Source organism: Neopelma chrysocephalum, unplaced genomic scaffold (genome assembly GCF_003984885.1).
Source record: "Neopelma chrysocephalum unplaced genomic scaffold, ASM398488v2 Primary Assembly neopelma1_97, whole genome shotgun sequence".
Classification (NCBI taxonomy): domain Eukaryota; kingdom Metazoa; phylum Chordata; class Aves; order Passeriformes; family Pipridae; genus Neopelma; species Neopelma chrysocephalum.
In genome coordinates, this window is record NW_020897760.1 from 4,172,651 (window position 1) to 4,193,231 (window position 20,581).

Below are 20,581 nucleotides of genomic sequence, written 5' to 3' on the forward strand. Positions count from 1 at the left end.
TGCTATGGATAGGAGATCTCTTGGGCCCCAAGTTAAAGTATGCTATGGCTATTTTTGGTCAAATGGTACCAGCTGAGGTACTGGCATGGCTGTTCATGAGGGTACTTTCACATGAAATAAGATTGCTGTCCATATTTGTTAAGAGAATGGTGCCGTTGACTTATTTTCTACAATCAAGACAAAAAGAGGGGTGGGAGGGAAAAGTCTACACTCAGGTTTTTGCTCTTGGATATCCTTTATCTCTGATAAAGTATGTTTTCACTATGAAATTCATTCTGAATGACGGGATATTCAGGTATCTTCACTTCCCGAGGACACAACTCTCAGTCTGAATTAGGCCCATTTGGATAGGATTTTTAAAATCTCCATGGGTAACAAACAGAGAAGACTTTTTCCCTCACACTGGCCTGGACTGAACACTTGGTGGGTAAGTAAAATTTTACTTTTTTTCCTATGAAAAGTAGAATAAACCAAACAAGTTGGTCACATATTTCGACCTATACTTGTCAGCAAAGGTTTACAAAGTCCTCTAAAAAGTCAGGATATTTAGTAAAAAGATCATGAAATATTTTCTAGAAAACAAACAAACAAAAAACCAAGAGGGATTTAGTAATGTTAGGATGTAGTTTTCTGCTAATGACTTTATTTTCTTCTTCCTCCTGTTCAGGCAGTAACATGCGAACTCTGACCACATCACTGGTGTGAAATTGCTGATTAACCTTTTGACTCTGACAATTGGGACTTCTCTCAACACCAACTGGTAATGCAAAAGACCATTAGTAGTTAATATTGGGACATCCCAGCTCCAGATGTCAAAAGGTTAATGAAAAATCAAGTATCTTGCTTTTACTGGGGAACTTGGAAACCTTCCCCCCCAAACATTTCATTTTTTGTGATAAATAAGCCAGATTGCTTGAGCTGAGAAAGACGGGTGTTTTGCTAATGTGTACAGCTGTTAATTGAAAAAGATTTTGTTATGCTTGTTCTTCTGGACGTAGATAAAAGAGAGATTTGCTGGCGAACTTAGTTGGTCTTGAACACCCCTTTGTCCAAATACACGACTTAATAATAACGCTTTGTTCTTTCTGTAACAGCCATGGAGGGATTTTGAGTGGAATACTCATTTTCTTTAAGTCATATCTGCCAGTAATCATTCCTGGCTTAAGACCAGCTGCCATTTACGTGTTTTATGAAAATATAACACCAGTTTTACACTCAAAACTATTCTCTTTTTAGGTAAAAGCTTCAGCACAAGCTGGTTCCCCATATCCACCATAAATGCTATTTATCACAAATTTTGGTCTTTAAAACAGAAAGCTAATGTTAAAATATTTTGATTACCCTTTCCTTACCGCTATCATTCACAAACCATCTTTTCTAATTATGGTATTAGGACATTTACATAACCGGGAAAAGGGTCCTTTAACTACATTTCTATTATGTTTGGCACTTCTTTGAAAGGATATTATATTCATGTGCATTAGAGATTGCTTATAAAAGATCAAGACAATAATAGCAGATCAGACGATAAAGGTTCCCTTTTCTCCTCCCAGACAGGCTGTCTCTGACAGAAGAATACAGTTCATCAAAAGTGTCTGCAGGTTGTCAAACTCAGTGAGATTTGGGGACACTCAGAGGCTGTCATGGCCAACAAGAAGATTTTCTGTAGGGTTCTGCCATCATTCACCCTCAGGAAATAATCACTCACTACATTCTGCGTGCTCTCATGATAGAGCTCTATTTGAGAGAAAAGAGCCATTTTATCAAAGGACAATATATCCCTTCTCTTGGTCCATGCAGCTTCCATTATCAGACCATAATAAATCATATTTATGTTCTCAGTTAATAAGACTGATTACAATGCAGGTTACAGGCATGGGAAAAGCAAAGCAGGTGAAAAGATGTTTTAATGAAAATATGATAAGCAAACAGCTTCTTGTGAACATTTCGGGCTGTTATTTGTAATGATCACAGGCAATTTTTGATACATCTTCTTTAGCAATGGTTTAAGCTGCATAAATTGGCTTGCCACTTTATAAGTTGAAATAGAAAGAATCCCAGTGTCCTTCTTATGTTGTCTAGAATCATTATATATATTATAAGCATAAAATGAGTTTAATGTATGTGCTTTGAAAGGAAGGGGAAAACAGAAAATCAGGGAAGACTGATTTTAATGCTGCTCAGAATGATTTTGAAATTTTCTACTCATCTTTGTTACTAACTGTGCATTTTCCATGAAATTTAGGAATGACATGTACTGCTTTCATCTCCTTAAAATTAATATACTGCGCTCTCTGTTTTTCTCAATTTCTTCAAAGTTCTTTTTAGAGCACTATGCAAAGAAAGAGAAAGAAATTCTCCACTCTATGTGTGAACATATCTGCTATTAATGCTGAGGGGAGTTAAGTGTCTGCTTCTACAGAAGAATTCACCCCAGTGTTCTATACTGAAAGGTACTCTGTTAAAACAGTGCAAGCATGTTTAACTCTGGCACATGTGGTGCATTCAACGGCCAACTTCCATAGAATTTTTTTTAAGTGATTAAGGCTTTTTTGTTAGGACCAACGTTCTGACATGATTTCAGCATATAAATGTATGAAGGGAAGTGGCTGGTGGACTGTCTTTCTTACTCTCTTCTTCTGAAAAGTCTTATTTTGTTATTATGTTAAGCATTGTACTTTCAGGATGACATTAGAATTTTAAGGAATAATTTCGTCATGCTGATATGTAATTTTGACCAAGTCTCTGAAATTTTACAGCACTTGCAGAACGGTGGTGACAAAGACTTCTTAGTGTTGGGTGTCTGTGGGACCTATTCTGGTCTGGTATTTCCCTAAAATCACTCTTCAGTAAATTTTAAAGCTTTGTATTTGAATTGGTCCTGGAGACTGATCACGAAATTCCCTTAACACTTGCAGGACACTTCAAAAGAGCAGTGCCCACATAAGAAACAGCAAACTGCTCTTCAGAGGCAATATCCTGATATGACAACAGATGTAGATAATGTACTTCATGATGGAACTGCTTGATACAGAGAGAAACATGTTGTAACTGCCTTCACCATGAAAGGGGTTTAAAAATGCTGCCTGCCAACTCCACAAAAACCAGAGCTGCTATTTCGGTTAAAGGCCAGTGGATTGTATTTTTCACGTCAGTTTTCACTAACCTCAAACATCACTGTTATGACAGACTGTCATCCAACCAAACCAGCACTCCGGTGCCATTCAAGCAAGCAGGAAGAAAGCAAACACAAGGAAACTTAAAAGTCCAATTAGTAAGTGGAGGGTGCACGTGAGTGAACTACTTTTGTGTAACAATACTGATTACTGAAAATGAAACACTTAAAAGAAAATAAACAAAAAGCAGTGCTTTCTGAGCCAGTGGTGTTTTTTGGCTGGCAATTTCTCTTTGTTCTGTTTCATGACACCAGGCTCAATGGTTGAAGGGGTGTTCTGGGCCAGATGTCAATCACAATGTTTGACATAAACAAAAATAGCTAAAAAGGCATGCCAGCATCTTCCTTTTGTTTTCCCATTAGCTCCATTTTTCTTTTCATAGGCTGACAAAAAATTACTGCCTCCAAGTGAATTCAGTAATGTCACTATATATCTAATATCTAGGAGACCTTTTGTTTTAGCTTTACTGGGCTTAACCACAAAAGACACTTGACATTGACAAAGAATCTGTCAAACATACAATGATCAGTGCAATGAAACCTCTCATGACAGAAGGGCACTATTCTGCCTCCCCCTTGCCTCCAGCAGCAGCCTGTCTGAGCAAAATATGCTGGAGCACATGTAGCAGCTGAACCATTACAGAGCAGGCCAGAAGCTGAGATGTGTCTTGTTTAAATTGTCATAGCATATTAGTATAATTAAAACCGCCAAAAGAGTAGAAAAGATAGATGGAAATGTTACATTACTTGTTTCTAGAGATTAACCTCCAGCCAGAACTGAAATAAAGAGACACGTTTTGGATTTCTTAGAGCCCTGATAAGGAAGAAAACAAGCCTGTGAGTACGTCTCTGGAAGTGTGAGACATGAAGTCATAGTTCCTATATTTACCCAAAAAAAGCAGAAATAGTGTTTCAGACAGACACTCTGTTTCCTCTGTGATTACAGCTCCCATTGTGGCTGTGCCCTGCAAAGCAGTTGTATCATCTCTCAGCTAACTCCTTTCCACTTTCCTTTGCCTTTGTGCCCACAGGGTCTTGACAACCCTTGGGCCTGATGATGAGCTGGTGTCACCACTCTCCACCCCTCCCCATGTGTGTGCTTGGCTGGTGCTCCAGGTGCCCAGCCCTGAAGCAGCGCCCCGTGTCCCGGCTGGTGGCTGCAGAGGCCATGCCCATCAGCTGTGGTCAGGAAGTCATCCTGCACAGGTTTCATCCCCTGGGCATACTGGTGCCTGGGGAAGAGAAACAAACACCTACTGGTAGACCAGCCCTAAGACTGCTCTAGAATCGAGCTTCCTCGTGCACAAGAGAACCAGACAGGGAGCGGGGAAGACTTAGATTGCTCCACCGAGGCTGTTTCTGCTTCACATTGCAGAGGAAGATTGGCTTCAGTTTGAAATATGATCTTTCAAATGCCAAGCTCTATGCTTGTTTCTGTGTTGAGTGTATAGATAAAAACATATGGCTTTCTAAAACTGACCCTGAAAATTATGTTCTCTTCATCGATGAGATGTTTTACTTACCATGCATTGTTTACCTCTCATAACTACTCAGGACAAACTTATGACCGAAATTTATAATTATGCTCTGAGTTATATCTGGTGGTGAAAAAGTAGTGTAAAACCTTCCGTGTATCTGTTCAAATGTAGAGGTTGGAACCCAATTTATTCAGAAGCTGGGGAGGACCTGAACTGGCTCTAGCAGTTCTGAAAGACAGAAAAAGCAACACAACTTTCCTCTAACAAAACTGGTACATTCAAGGAGAAGATGCAGGAATCAGGTAGGTCTCATGTTCATTTCTTATGGTATTAATGAACTTCACAGCCTTACCCCATTTGCTGATTTGCTTTAAGTAGAGAGACATTAAATGTGAGCCTTAAATTTTAAGTTTTCCCTTATTTCCTGTATTTCCCAAATTTAAATCTGTTAATGACTTCTCCATATAGGGTTTCTCTTAAATTTCTGTCAGGGCCCGTAAATGTGCATAACTTGTAAAAAATATGTTATCTGCATTTAGTGCTGGCTTTTGGAACCCTCACCACCAAGTCACCTCACCACTGCATCTCACCTCACTTGCATTTCTGTGTAGTGCCAGGAGAAGAAGAGAAAATAGCTATGAAGTAAAAGCAGATTCTGCTCCCATTAAAGGCAATGAAAACTATGCTTTTACTTCTACTTACTCATATAATAGCAGGGAAAAATGAAGTGGAAACAAGCACAACAAAACACCTCTGCCAGCTATCTACAAGCTCACCAAGGCTTCCACTAATGAGGCGCTCTGGCATTTTGAGAAAGACAGGTTCTTCCAGAAATGGAAAAAATATGCCAAGTTCTTCCTTCAGCTCTGAAAGGCTAGTGAAAGAATAACAAATTGTATTTCAAAAACGGGATGGCAGTCAAACTTTTAATGCTGTCTGTGCTATTAAATACCTACAGATGCCCCTGTAGTTTCCTGTCAATTAAATGCTTTTACGTATATGTTTGGCAGATTATTAAATATTGATTCTTATATACCTTACCTAATTATCCACTGTATTTACAGGTTCATCTAAGTTTCATCATGACCATAACATTCTTGAGAAAGTTAATAATTTCGAATCACAAAAACAGAGTAATTTCCAGGTCAATTTTCTAGAAGACAACTCAATACCATGGACAATAACATAGTCTATTAAACAGAACAGTACAGTTTGTGGAAAAGATAATAGTCCAGATCATGAGATAGCACCAGATTTCACATTATGATTTCCAGATGTCTTTAGGAGCTTAATCCATACAGCATTGGTTCAAGACTAATCTGCATGGCAGAAAAGCAAGTTGTTCCAATTTTCTCCTCACTGAGGCTGTGTGGAGAAACTGCAGAGGATAGGCTGGGGTAGTTTGGCCATGCTTTAGTATGAATATTCACCACATTGCCAGCTGCTCCTGGAGTGCACAGTGGTATGATGTGCAGAAAAGAAAAGGTTTGGATGGCACTGTGCCCAGGTCTTTCTGATAGGTGCCATCAGAGCTGGCTCTACGCATTGGCCAAGCGGGCAACTATTTAGGGCAGCAAAGCGATTGTGGCTTCATCTGTGCTTCCAGAATGCTGGAGAAGCAGGAGGGCATTGTGCTGCTAGTTTGGAGAGAAGAGTTTGCCTGAACAACAGAGGAAAGTCCCATCTAGGGATGTCCACATTCTCATCCAGTTGCAGAAAGCTGGCAAATCTGCCCCTGACCATCAGCTTCCCACCTCAGCAGCCCTTTCCCTGCATGCTTGCCTCCACATGGACAGAACAGGCCTCCCTGTCCTGGCCCCAGCCCTAACCATTGGAAGCACCAATGTTCCCTTTTGCTTACAATGCTGTAAAGACCTGAGTTCCAGCAGCCTGTCACCACTGTCAGGCTTCTGTGACAACCTGGTTGTATTCTTCTAAGCAGTGTGTGTTGATTCACTGGAGAGAGAGAGGGTGGACTTTGCCAAACTGAGGCATCATTTACTCAAAGATCCTGGAGTGAGTGTCTTCACAACAGGAAGGCAGCTTCCCTGCTGTTTCCAGGGTGCAGCTTTGGAAGTTCCCCGAATGTCCACTGTAAAACACTGTATTGCATCAGTTCCCTGAACCAGGGACTTGGTCAAGTCCACAGTATAGCAGTGTTGAGTGAGACATGAAATTCTCCCTCCTTGCAGCCTGGGGGAATTATAGCACTTTACAGGGCAGCCCACTATCCTGCTGTGCCCAGAGGCGCCACAGATGTCCAGGCGTTTCTGGTGGGTCTATATATGTCCATAAACATGGAACAGTATTTTCTCTGTTACATTCCTGCTGGAGAGTACTTTACTGGTACAGGTAGATGGGCTGGATCACAATACAAGGATCTGCCAAGACATTGAACCAAGCCTGTCTGAGTTCAAGAAGTGTTCGGACAACACTCTCAGGCACATGGTGTGATTCTTGGGGTGTCCTCTGTAGAAAGAAGTTGGACACGACGATCCTCATGGGTCCATTCCAACTCAGCATATTCTATGATTTTATGATTTGCTTTTCAATTTCAGCACTGTCAGGCTGGGAAGTGAAAAAGAGCTCTGCAAACAGAACAAGCATCTGATGTTACACTGCAATGCAAAAAAAAAAAAAAAAGGCTCAAGGCTACTTTTTCTCCATGGAAATCTGTGCAAAAATTGTCAGTTTGGGACTTCATAAGTTTCTCTCTGGAGTCAAAAATTCAGCACAAGTGCACAAAAGAGTGTGAAGAAAGAGCATTTTGGCTCCTTCAACGCTGTGCACAAAACCTCTCAGGGTTTCAGCAAGGATTTTAGCATCTCTTGCAGTCTTCAAATGTTTTGCTGTGCAAGGATGTGCTTATACATAATTTTGTAATTGAAATGGCATGTTTACTGTTCTATTTCATGCTTGATTGTGTTTTTTAAACACCTTTACTCATGCTGTTAGAAGTGGGATTATAATTAAAATGTCCTGTTGAACACCTTGTTCAGTTCAATGAAGGCATAATAGAAGTATAAATACTTGTTCTCATTGACTCTGTGATGTCAGCAAAACAAACACAGTAGATCACAGATGATCACAGAATATTCTGAGTTGGAAGGGACCCACAAGGATCTTTGAGTCCTGCTCTTTGAATGGCTCATACAGGGATCAAACCCACAACCTTGGTGTCATTAGCACCATGCTCTAACCAACTGAGCTAATCTCAAGGTCAAATGTCATAAAACAAATCTCTTTTTTGCCAAAGCATCCATGGGATTCGTGAGAAGAGGAAACAGAATCTGTGACTGGGACCTCTCCTTTGGTAAAAGGAAATATTTTGAGATGTTATCTGGGATATAAATGTGTTAACTAAGGCATGGACTGATTGATTGATTGATTGATTGATTGATTTAGCCAATTATGAGAAAAAAATCAGAGTGGAATTTGTTCCTTTACTCACAGTCTCTTGGTCTAGAGACTAGGCAGTACTTTCTCCTACACTAGCCATTAAGGAATGCTGAGTCTGCTTGTGAAGTGTTAAGGAGTAACTTATATTTCTTATTATTCCCATTTTCTTAAAATCTGTACAGATACCCAGACTTCATTTCTTTATGGTGGAGTAGAACGAAGTCCAAATATTTCTAAGTCACTGTCCAGTGGTTTCAGAACTTTTGCAGAGCAATAGTAATTTCATTTTCTTCATGTTTTCTCTTGTAGTCTAAGTTACCACTGATGATGAAATGTCAAACCATTCTGGCAGGTACTTGTTCAGTCTTAAGGAGCTTTAAATTACTTCACAGCTTGAGATTCCAGGTAAGTAGGGATGTTCCAAGATTTAGCCTAATTGATGCTTCTTGGGCAATTTACTCAGATATCTTGGCTCAGTTTCCTCCTCTGAAAACTGGGGAGAAGAATGTCTGTGTTCCTTGTGCTCTTTGATGTAATAGTATTTTTAATATACTAAATACTAGGCTCTACACTGCACAAAACCCATGAGGTTTTAGGTTTGTGTCCTTTCACTGGCTGGAAGAGGGCTCTCAAAACCAATCCCAGGATGTGTAATACTTCTGTGCCAGAGCAAGATTTGCCAGTCAATAGCTGCCTTACAGGGAAAGCCCACATGATCTTTATGAAGCAGGCAAATAAGCAGACCCAAAGGGTGTGGAAATTGCCTTCTGTGCCCAGTTTCAGTTCCAACTACTTCAAGCTCAGCAGAAATTGGGCAGGCAAATGGTTCACAAGATTTGGTCTTTTGAATGAAAGCAGTGAGGAAGTGGCAAAGTAGGAGGGTTTTTTCCCTGGGATAAGAGAGGCAGATGGGTACATAGGGCAGTCCAGCCCAGACCAGAGAAAGATTCATCAGAAGCAAGAATAAGGCTACAGAACATGCAGGACAAACTGGACAAGAACGTTGTCAAGTGGGATTGCAACAAAACTTAGTGTATTTCTTTGAATGTCTCATTATATGTACAGGTGCAGCTCTACACACCCACACACGCTGCATTTATTTCAGTGTGATCATATAAATACCTGCAGGTGCGACACTGAAGAGATACCCATGCTGAGGCATGAATATGGAGTTCCACATCTGTATTTACTGCCTGGTTCACACAATGAACTAGTGCAGTCAGTGGGTTCTCTTTCCAGCTCCCACATGCACTTTAGAACTAAAACTGAAGAAAATTCCTTCCTGGTAACTACATTTAACAGGAAGTCATGGCATAGAACTAAAATATGTGATGGGGAAGGTGTATGGAACAGTCATCATTACTTCCCTTTGTTGCACAAGTATATAAAAAATTAGGAAGAAACTAATTTCAGATAAAAATGGCCACATCAGTTTAATGTGTGGTAATAAATCCACAAAGTTGGAATCTAATGTGTCTTTTGAGGCACCTAAAACTTCAGTTGGCCTTTAGTACAGTGACTGGTTTCTCTCTTCTGGCACACAGAGAGATAGTTCCCTGTCTATAATACTGTCAGATAGTCCATAACACATGGGGTACAAATCGTGGCTGCTGCAGAAACCATGGTTCTGCATTCACCAACTTGCTTACACATAAAAAAGTCTCAGTCATGGCATTGCACTCATGCAGCTGGTTTCATTAAACAATAATCTGATGCTAACTACTTGACTACAAATGCCCTCCTCCCAGTGTCAAAAATGTAAAACAGCTAAAGGATATAAACTGGGGGCAACATTTTGCATGTAATTGCTGCCTGCAGAGAATCAAGATTGTCAAAGTTTCTTACTTTTTATGAGGCCTTTATTGATAAATTTCGTTTCCCAAAGAGAAAAATAAACCTACCAAAGTTCCTTTGAACATTTCAGCAGACTTTTGTGGCGTTAGCTGTGAAAGTAATGGTGTGACATTCCTAGTAAGGATGTATAGGAACTGTGTTCTAGGAGTCCATCCTGCTTACTTCGTGGAAACTATCTCAGATGCTTTGGGATTATTTAGCGGTAACTTCTTTTTACACCATGATTTCACAGGGATTTTCTCTGTTATCTTCTCTTCGGCATATGCCTTTGAAGACCTAGGGAGAAAATGTGGCACTTCAGCATTCAGCGAAACCTGGTTTGCATCTCCATCTAGCTAAAGGCAGAGAATCAGTTCTCCTGCGATATAAAATGTAGAGGAACCATAGCGCCCAAAACTCAGCAAAAATTTTAGGTAGTGTTGTCCAGGCAAAGGAATAATGAGAATATGGTCAATGAAGATTTCATAGGAAGCAAAGGAGAAAAAAAAGGACAAATTTTTGTTTCTGATCTGAATGTCACTGCTTTGCCCAGAGGGACCACGGCTGCCATCCATGGCTCACAATAGCGAATGTACTCTGGGCAGTGACACAGAGAAAGGGACCAGAAGCGGTTGGAACCGTGGAAGAAATAACACTGTGCTAACGAAGAGTTTCACCCAGGCAAATTTACCTCCTTTGGAATTAGTCTGGGTATCTCTCCATGACACATTTGTTTTAGAATCACAGCATGTTGCAATTATTAGGCTCTGGCAGGCTCCTAGTTAGGAACTGTGTCCAAGAGCCTTTATTTCATCCGGTCCAATTGGGAAGAGCGTGGCACTTTCTTTTCGTTGAGACTTTGCTATAACGATCTGAGCTTTAGTCACTGTGAGACTGGCCCTCTGCAAAGCATTCAGTTGGTGTTACAACCAGAGACAACTGAGCTCCAAAAGTGAGTGCAGACCGTGTCTACTTATTAAGTAAAGGGGCATGTGGAGAGCCCATTACTCAGTAATTGGTGCTAGCTGCCAGTTAGCATTCAGCAGGACTTCCAGCATTTGTATAGACTTTACAGCCCAGAATGGCCTGGGATTGTTCTTGCCTTATTTGCTGCCGCTATAATCAGCTGATGGCTCTCTGCTTTGCAGAGCTACCAAAACCAGCTTGGTCGGACTGAAAGGCACCTGGAAGTACGGGATGTCCCCAAGGAATTCAGCCAGAGGGATATGCAAGTCTGAGAGATTTTGTGGCTAAGGCTGTATTCCAGTTTTATGGACTTGCAGGTTTCTTCCCCTGCCATGGAAGAGGAAAATGATGAGTGAAACTTGTGGTAGATGATACAAATGCCTGCCTGATTGTGTAACACCTTAAATAGGTCTTTAAAGATGAGACCCTCAAGTGTTGCGTGACTCTTTAGAGGAGACAAACAGAACTTCTGTATGGAGTCTGGAGAGACAGTGTGGGAATTCTTTACAGAAAAGACTGCGTAGACATTTAGACAAAAATGTGGGGTACATGCCACTTGCAGCTTTGACCTGGGGAAACTTTATTCTTCAGATCCCAAGTGCTGCTGTTACTCCCAAGGAGGCAGCTTGGTGGGGTTTTGGACAGGAGCACACAGACCCCCAGGCAGCCCCTCCACTGCCCAGGAGCAGGGTGGGCTCCACGTGTGCAGGTGGCAGAAAGAGGCTCTTCTCACATGGCTGTTCCCTGCAACATTATATGTATATATTTTATTTACAGCATAGGCAGCATTATCCCTAGAGGCAGACTAGGCGGTCGAACGCATGCAGTTAAGCTGCTCTCGCCAAGCAAGCGGGCTCTGCCAACACCTGCGAAGTTAAAACCTGTCTGCGCTGCAGGTGAGAAAGCAAATAACGCAGGGTGCGGCCGCGGGAGTGACGCCCGCCAGTGGGGCTGGCGCAGCCACGTCCGCTGCCCCCGTGGCGGCGGCCCAAGGCCCCGGGGCCCGGGCAGAGCCCCCCGAGCCCCGCGGGCCCTCACGGCCCATGGCGGCTCCCGCCCGGCCCCGCCGGCAGCGGCCCCGCGCCAGGCGCCGTTCGCCGCAGCGCCCGCCAGGTGGCGCCCTTGATCGCCGAGTGGCGGGAGGGCGGGCGGGCCCGAGAAACGCATCCTGCCAGCCCCCCGCCCCCCTCCCTTTAATTTCGGAAGCATTATAACTAAAGTGTTTTCAGCTTATTATTATGCATGAGTAAAAATTCCATGAATGTGTAACATTTTTCGCCTGTATTTCCCTCTTTTATAACATCATTTAAATTCCTCATCAATAATTTAGCAGCGTTCTGGATTTTAATCACTTTTCTCATCCCGGCGGTCTCTATCCGAGGCAGTGCTCTCCTCCTCACCTGAAGGTGACAGGGAGGCAGGGCCGGGCTAGGGACACCCGCCCCAGCGCCCTGCCCTGCTGCAGAGTATTTCCTTTATCAATTACAAATCCAAAGCTTACCAAACCTGAGCTTGAGTAGGTCACCATTGGTAAAAATTAAATTTTTCTTTGTTTGTGGTTTTTTGGTTTTGGTTTTTTTGCATCTGAGTTTAATTATGGGGGTATTTGTTTGATAGCTTGTTACTGTAAATAAAAGAGATAAAAGCAGCCCTTCACTCGAGCAGCTCCAGAGCTGTGAAATATGTACCTAATTAAAACTATTGGTGTAAGAGGCTAATAAAGTACATGTGCCTACTAGATGTTTTATTCTAATGAATCTCGGCTAACTTGCTCTGAGTGATGTATTTCAGTGTTGGTAGTAAGGGCTGAATAATTATGGAATTTATCATGAGGTGCTCATGAAGGACCACGAGGGTCTGGGAGGGAGAGGGGAGTGAAGGGCCCCCAGCCATGGCTGAATGTGGGCTCTGCCCCGGCGGGTGCAGGAGGAGCAGAGCCCAGGTTCCCCCAGGCACGGGGCTGCCGGGGCGCAGCGTGCGACCTCCACGGCAGGCAGGGACCCCTGGGCCAGGCCCATGGGCTGCAGACGTACGGGCCTGGGGCAGCCTGGAGGGTCTGCATGAGGTGTGTCTGTGCGGAGGTGAGAGTGCTCCCATTGCCCCGACAGAGAGCCTGGGGCCAGGGTGCTCCTTCCCACTCAGGTCCTCACCCCCTGATTTCCCCATTGTTTTTGCCTGGCACGGGTGAGGAGCGGGCCACAGCATGCGCTCCTCAGACTCCCAAACCCAGTGCAGATGGGTTGTCTAAAGCATTTCAAATGGAGTTTTGGTCTTGCGCCAGCAGCTAATCAAAGTCTTAATCCTGGAGAATAAAAAAGCCAGGCTTTCCAAGCTTCCTCCAGCTGGTTTCTGCCAGGGATGTGGATGGCCGGCACTCCTGAAAACCCTTGTGCAATGGGTGCTCCCAGCACCATTTGCATGCGGGTTGGGCAGTGGGGCTGGGGTATGGGTTGGTTACCTGGCCCAGCTGTAGGGGCCAGCTTTATATGGCCTGTGGGCAAACACCCTCAAATCCATCTGGGTCGGACCTGTAGTGAAGAGAAGTCAGGCAGGTGAAAAAGTGTGCATCGAGAACCCCTGCCTGAGACATGAGCTTTGCCCTTTGGAGCAGTACAGGCTTGTCAGGAGAAAGGGTACGTTCTGAGAGAAGCTGGGTAATAATAAAGGGGCTGGTTAAGCAGAGGAAAGGCCTTCAGGGTAGCATGTATTCTTATTGCTTTTTTTTGCAACCGAGTAGAGAAAACATCCCAAGGCAAAATGTCTATTGTAGGCTTTCCTGTAGTCCCCAACAACAACTATTTAAACACTTGCATGTGCATATGTCCTGTCAGCGTCCTCCATTGCGGGAGGGCCGGTGGGGCTGCGGCACTGCTCTCTCCCATCCTAACCTGGGGCCCACGCAAATCTGTGGGGCCCCAACCATGCGATGCTGCACCCCGCGTGAGCAGGAGGGCTTTGTGTACAGCCGAGCCATCTGGGCTTTGCTGTCTGTCCCAGAGTCAGATCTGATGAGTTCAAATGACTCTCTCCAAGTGTGTGGTAGCTGCAGCTGTTGAAAGCGCGCCGGCACTTTCTGATCTGCACATGAATTTGGAGTTTTTTTACAAGTGCTGCATCGGCAGTTTTTCTGCAAAATGAAATTTTCACTATTGCTAATATCAGCTGGAGAGACAGGTGGAACTTGTTATCCTCCTCACAAAACCTGCCTTTTCACAGGGAAGAGATTGTTTTTCATGGCTGTACAATTTGTTAATGGGGTAGATTAAGGATAAGATTGGGGGGAACTAGTCTTTGTCCCTGACTTACTGTTTGACCTTAAGAAAGTCTCTTAGTCATTCTGGAAACCTGGTTTCTCTATGTGTAAAAAAAAAAGCAATAATAGCTATATCAAAAGAGACAGGCATCAATATCTAAAAGTGGCTGTAAAATTTCAGGTGGAAGTGTTATGTATTGTCACAAGAACTGTGTCTGTTGTGCTTTCTCGGAGACGTGCAAAAAGCTGGTTTTTCCTGCTGAGAGAATTCTTTCCATGTTGCTCAATCAATGATCATTTTAATATATTTTTTCTGCCTCTCAGTTACATCTCAAATATTTGTGTCTGTGCAATTTTCATGGTCTCATATCTTGTCTCTTTCTGTATAAAATGTATGTTGTCAGCTTGAGGGGATGCTTTTCCTTTCAGCTTCTTTGTAATTACCAAAAATAGTTTTACCCTGTTAAAACATTTCTGAGTTGTCGACATGGTGTGGTATGGTATTAAAACCTCGTTACTCTGCAGCAAACCTTCCTGTGCATTGTGTTTACCTTCTGATAACATTTCTAATAAGAAGCCAAACACCAGCAGAATGAAGGGGATACTTACACTGTTGGGTCCAATGTGACTTTGCATAATGAAAATATGCAAAAATAATGACACTTGTGTAGCTAAGAGAGAAAGAAATATAATCAAATTGTTTCTGCTGGCTTTTCATCAAGGCAGAAAACCTGTGTGTGTGTTTTCTGGACAAGCTTTATTTATACTATGATCTGGAACCTGACAGCAGGAATTCCTGTGCCTGTGCAAAGTTATTTTGCTTTCAGCATGACTCCACCAAGAGACCCCAGCATACAGGACTACCCTCTTTTGATGGCAGTGCACTGGGGTCCTTGGCAAGGCTTAGATTTGAGGTGCTCTGAACTAGAGTTATGGATAGAACAAGATCTTAAGAGCTAAACTCAATTACTCTTAACAAAGCCTGAGGCTGGAAGGGGAACTTTCCACTCAAACTATGTTTCCTAAATGTTGTTAGCAGATGGCCCCCCCATCCCATAGGCTGGGGATGTGCTGACTTTTTCATTCTCAGTGTAACTTGTTCTCACATCACAGAACTTCTCATTTTTGATTTTTTAATAAGTGTGATCTGATAAGCTAAGCTAAATACACTTTTTAAATAAATTTCAAGTGTAAAGATCATTACTAATTCTGTTGTTCAGATTAACAGAGATGGTTAATATCATTTCCTTTCTCCTTTGGCACCTAGACAAAATCTGACAGCTTTAATTCTGGTATTAGAGTAGAGGGAGGAGTCTAACCATAACCAGAGTTGACCAGTAGAAGCACTATCCGAATGTGTCTTGCAATCTATGATGAACTGATGTTCCAGCAACATTTTGTTTTTCTATACTCTACCCCTACCCATTGCCTTTATTCTGCTTTTTCCCAGCTTTACCTCAGCCTTCTCTGTGAAGCCAAAGACACCTGACGTTTGTAGTCATGTTTTTGAGATTATATGCTCAGGAACATCTGCTCAGAGAAGTCTATTTTCACTATTTTGCACATCTGAAACAACCGGGGAGTGGACGTGTTGCCTGGACAAGTGTGTGAAGAGAATTGGTTTAGACTAGTTCAGCAGAAGGGAGCTGTTGATGAATGGACTCACATTGAGGTCTGAGAATGATTAGTGCGAGGCTTCATCCCTCTGGGTCAATGGTCGTTGGGACAAGGCAAAGAGCAGACGGGAGCTGAGGAGACACTGCCGTTTTGGAGTCTGTGTTTCAGGTCACAGTCTTGTCAAGTCAACAGAAGTCACCCAATGTGACTGGTGCCAAAGCAGGCTTGATGGTTGTGCATGAATATTTATTCTCTGTCTGTTTATTATAAACTTCATTTTGCATTCTGACAGACTTTTCATTACACACCTTTTTTGAAAACCTACTAGACAAAACCCCCAAATGTGGTTTGTTTTGTAGTACAACAAGCAATGAGCTAAAATGTAGATCTGAGGAAACTTTTGTGTCACCCTCTTCTTGGAGCTTTCTTCCAGATCATCCATGTTGTACTGGATACAACCCTTTCCAGCTAAGCTGTGGTGACCCCAAACATTGTCCTGGGTCATACTTTGGGGCTTCTTTCTGGAGCGTGGTGATACTGCAGCAGCACTTGCATTACTTCCACTGATCACTGGTTGGAGGTTATGGATGGTGCTTGACCACTGACCTGTCTCATACCCTTGTTCTAGACCCTGGTGCTAACTGGTGGGCCAGACTGCCTTTCCCCCCTCCCTTCAGATTATAGATAGTTCTTTGGCATGCATCCAAACCTAATGCAGTATAGATGGAAAGGTCTTCAGGTTCCCAAAGTGTAAATACACATGTGGTCAAAGCCCCAGTTCATTAAATTAGTATGTGCAGCGGAGACCAGCTACTGATTTATGTTTTCATCTACGCAAGGTAAATTGGATTGAAAATTCACACTGTTTAAAAAGGAGAGCTGAGATTCTTGCTTACCTTTGAGTTCTAAATTAGCAAGCACATGACTAAGCTTCATGGACATGAAAAAGCTGGTTCTGAGTTAATATGATGCCTATACCATTGATTTCACTGGACCCTTTTGTATCAAAAACCACATGTACACAGCCTCACATTGTGCAGCAAGATTAATTTAGCTGTTGGCAAATTATGTGCTGTATAAGAATGTTCTGTGAATGACTTGGATTGCAAATTCTACTTCTCAATTTTTGCAATGCAAAGTGCCAGTAACATGAACTACTGGTTTCAGCTGAACTTTACAGAAACATGAATGATAGGCACCCAACATAAGGAGATAAGTGGTGGAGAACTAAACAACATAAGGCCTACTGAGTCAAATATTAAGAGCCTCAATATAAATGATAACACAGAAGATAGATATAAAAGTAATGGCAAAGGTTTTAGAGCTTCAGTCCCTCTAAAAATACAGAAGGGGTGGCCTCTCAACAAAATGTTGATTTGTGATTCTCAGCTATAATTACAGGGAACAACATAGGGTGGACTACAGAGAATATTTCCATGTTTCAGTTTCATCTTATTTTAATGTTTCTAAAATCTCTACACTTTCAGAACCAAAATTCTTGGTCTCTGTCTTTGAGTTGTTACAACAATAGCTGAAGCGAAACAAACTTCCCATGATCTACCTATCTTGGAGAACAGAACCGCTCTGGATAATAGAGGTAAATTAAGGATATGCTCAGTTTTTGGTGTGCTTCCTAACTGTACCAATTCACTTGATGCAAGTGTACCTTACTCATATCAGTGGGATGTAGAGAGATGAATTTTTCTTGCTGATTTGCTGATGATAACTTTTTCCTTGAGTTTCATTCAACTTAAGAAATTTGCATCCTTCCACACATCTGTATTGATTCCAGTCTTACATGTTCATGTGTTCTCCTAGACCAAATAAATATCCTCCCCGCTGCCTTTAGACACCATTTACTGGCTGAAAACCACACCACAGCTTGCTGCTTGCCTCTGGTCCCTCCCCATATCTCTGCCATCAGAAGAGGCCAAGCAAGCATTCCCTAATGCACTACAAGTAAAGCCAGCCTGGTTAGCTCATATCCATGTTCATCACCAGGTGAAATGAATCTGGCAGGATTAATTTAAACAGATTAGGAGGTGATTTGTGATCTCTTTTGCTAATGGAGCAGTATGTTGGGTATTTGGAAGGCAGCAATAAACACTAGAGACAGTGCTGTCATCTCTTAGAGGAGCTTCTCTGTAGCCTCAGATCTTCTCAGCACTCCCATCCTTGAACCCAGTCTTGCACCCCTCAATTTTCATGGGCTTTCTACATATGTTACCTTTATTTTTACCTTAGCAGCCACAACTAAAGGTATATTTTGACATTTTAAATTAATCTTCTTTGTTCAGTTTTCTCTACCTGTCTTTATTAATTAAACTTGTGTCTTCCTATTAGGTTCCATCAGCTCCTCTCTTCCAGTTTCACCTCTTTCCATTTGCCTTCACTATACCTTGCCATCTTTGAACTGCGCTGAACTCTTCCTCATTTCCCATCTTCCCATACAATATTCAGATCTGCTATTCTTCTGTCTGATTTTACTGTGGCTGATGTGAAAATCTTCTTTGCTAGAGAAGCAGCAGTGAGGAGACCGAGCTTTTTTCTCTGTGCTTCATTCATTCTCCTTCTTACATAAAATCCCAGCTGAAAAAGGGCATTCTCCTCTATGATCATAACTTCACATTCCTCTTTTTCCTTCTGCTCTTCCTTTAGAATACATTTTAATATGTCCTCATCCATGGAAACTGTACTGTTTATGTTTGCAATTTTTCAATGTGCTTGGAGTGGGTTTTTTTCAGATGAACGGTATATTAAGATTTAATCTGAACCTAGTCAGATAATATTGACCTGCAATGAAAAAGCTGTATGAATGAGATAGCAGCAGACAGCTTAAAGTGCTGACTGCCAAGTGCTGACTGAAAAATGATACCCCAGAAGTTTGGTGGTACAGAGTAGATGGGACATTTATGAATGAAAAAGCTTTCTGATTGTTTAAATATTGTGACTTGAATTTTTAAAAATTTTCTTGATTTTTTTCTGATGTTTGCCAAAATTTGCCTCCCTCTGTAGGCTACCACATCCTCATACCCACACTAAGGCCTCTTTCTTTTGCCACAGTAGATTTCCCTAAAATTAAAATAAAGGAGAACTGAATTTCAGACTTTGAATTCCTGATGCTCTTCTCTATGCTCATTTCAGCTGTATTTCCCACTGTTCAGTTAGCAGTTATCAGGAAACATATATTTTGGTTCCAAAATCAGGATCTCCTGAAACAAATCCCTAGGTATTACAGTATTGCCACATTTTGCAAGCCACATTGTGTTAGGGCCACAAACAATGAGTTGGCCCTTGCCCAAAGCAGTTTTTAATCCAGGTCATGTATATGGAAGATAGGCAAGGGAAGCTGTTTCCGCATATATCTGAGTTGCCTAGGTTAAATGTGGTGAATTATTTCAGCAAATGTATTCCAAACCTTCTCCTTCAGTTTTTCACAAATTCCAAATCTGGATGCTGCTCTAAATGAAAAGAAACAATTAAAATGCCTTTTTGAATGCATTTGAAATTAAATAAGTTACTGTAATTTCCCTGGGCAAGCCAGCTCTTTGGAGGGGGCAAAAGTTGCAAATGGAAAAACAAACAAACAAATGAGTGAATAACTATGGGACGTGCTGCCAGAGAATCAAAAACAAGCCTGGTAGGAGGGGGAGGGAAAGGCTCTTGTCTGCCCTGGGACAATTTGTAGAAACCAAAATGTGGTAGAAAGTTGAAATCAAGAGGATGGGAAAAAAAAATCTACACTCTTTTTTCTTAATCCAGACAATCAGGCTACCAGGACCCATGATGCTGATATGAAAGAGGACTGACTTCAAGGATGTTGAGAAAGAAGATAGACATTTCCATCTTCATTGTTCAGGTTCTGCCTTTACAGGGGTTCCTTCAGCTACACAACTAGGTGAGTCCCTTGGCCGCAGCAAGGGAAGGGCAAGAATGAATGATGGTGCCAGATGCCCCAAGTTAACAGTCAGTGAGCTGAGAAAAGCATGACTACAGCTATCTTTCCTGCCTTCCAAATCCCAGACCAGTGAGAAATCAACATATTGTTTGGGTCACTCTACAGGTATAGAATATGCTTCACCTCCTATGAACTGGGGATGGGAAGCAAAGGGAAGAGTGCTGTAGAGCTGCTGATTGTCTGCTCTCCTAAGACTTCCTCTTAAGGGGAATCCTCAGGAGCACAGAGCTCCTGAAGCATGCAGAGAAGCTGCAGATGGGGCTGAGAGTACAGCTTGATACTTCTCTGTTGAGCCACCAGTTACAGCATTATCCAATGCCTGGTAGAGGTGGGTACCAAGACTGCTAGTAATGGCTAAAGGCAAAGCAGGGGGTCTGGTTTTAATAAAAAGGTAGTTTATGAGCAGCATTTTTCTTATTATAATGGTAAAATGGATATGAAACAGTTACACTCCACATCTTTTTTTTTTTCAGTGCTATTTTTTTTTTTGGAACATTGAAAACAAAACAAGCAAAACGAGGGGAGGGGAGGGAAAAAAAAAGGAAAAAGAAAACTCCCTTCAGACAACAATCACCTTTTGAGTTAAATTCTCATGCTTGGTCTTAGCCCAGAGGGATTTGTCTTGAGTGAAGTTCGAAGAAAATCCTTTCAGCAGTTTCTGAGTTACTTAAATGTAACCATGGAGGTTTGGATTCAGATGCTTTTTTTTACTTGTATAACTCAAAAATAGCTTCGCTTTAAAACTTCTAAATTAACCCTCCTTAACTTTTCAACTTGTCACCTATCCTACTGTATGGCTTATAAAATTTTAAAGCTAATAGTATAACAAACTCAAATAATGATACTGCAGATGTTCAAATGAATCTTGGGAGGAATAAATTATAGGAGTCACAGTGGGTTGT

The 20,581-nt window shown here is 42.0% G+C and overlaps 1 long non-coding RNA gene across 3 annotated transcripts; it reads left to right on the forward strand.

Annotated features, from left to right (window-relative positions):
• Nucleotides 1-2,310: 2,310 nt before the first annotated feature.
• Nucleotides 2,311-19,724, forward strand: LOC113972867. 3 transcript variants are annotated; one of them, XR_003536046.1, is made up of 5 exons: nucleotides 2,311-2,453; nucleotides 2,919-3,274; nucleotides 4,825-4,955; nucleotides 8,362-8,457; nucleotides 19,484-19,724. It is a non-coding gene; the product is annotated as an uncharacterized LOC113972867 (long non-coding RNA). The 3 variants fall into 3 exon arrangements; XR_003536045.1 differs by lacking the exon at nucleotides 2,919-3,274; XR_003536047.1 differs by lacking the exons at nucleotides 2,919-3,274; nucleotides 19,484-19,724 and adding an exon at nucleotides 11,034-11,195.
• The last annotated feature ends 857 nt before the right edge of the window (nucleotides 19,725-20,581 follow it).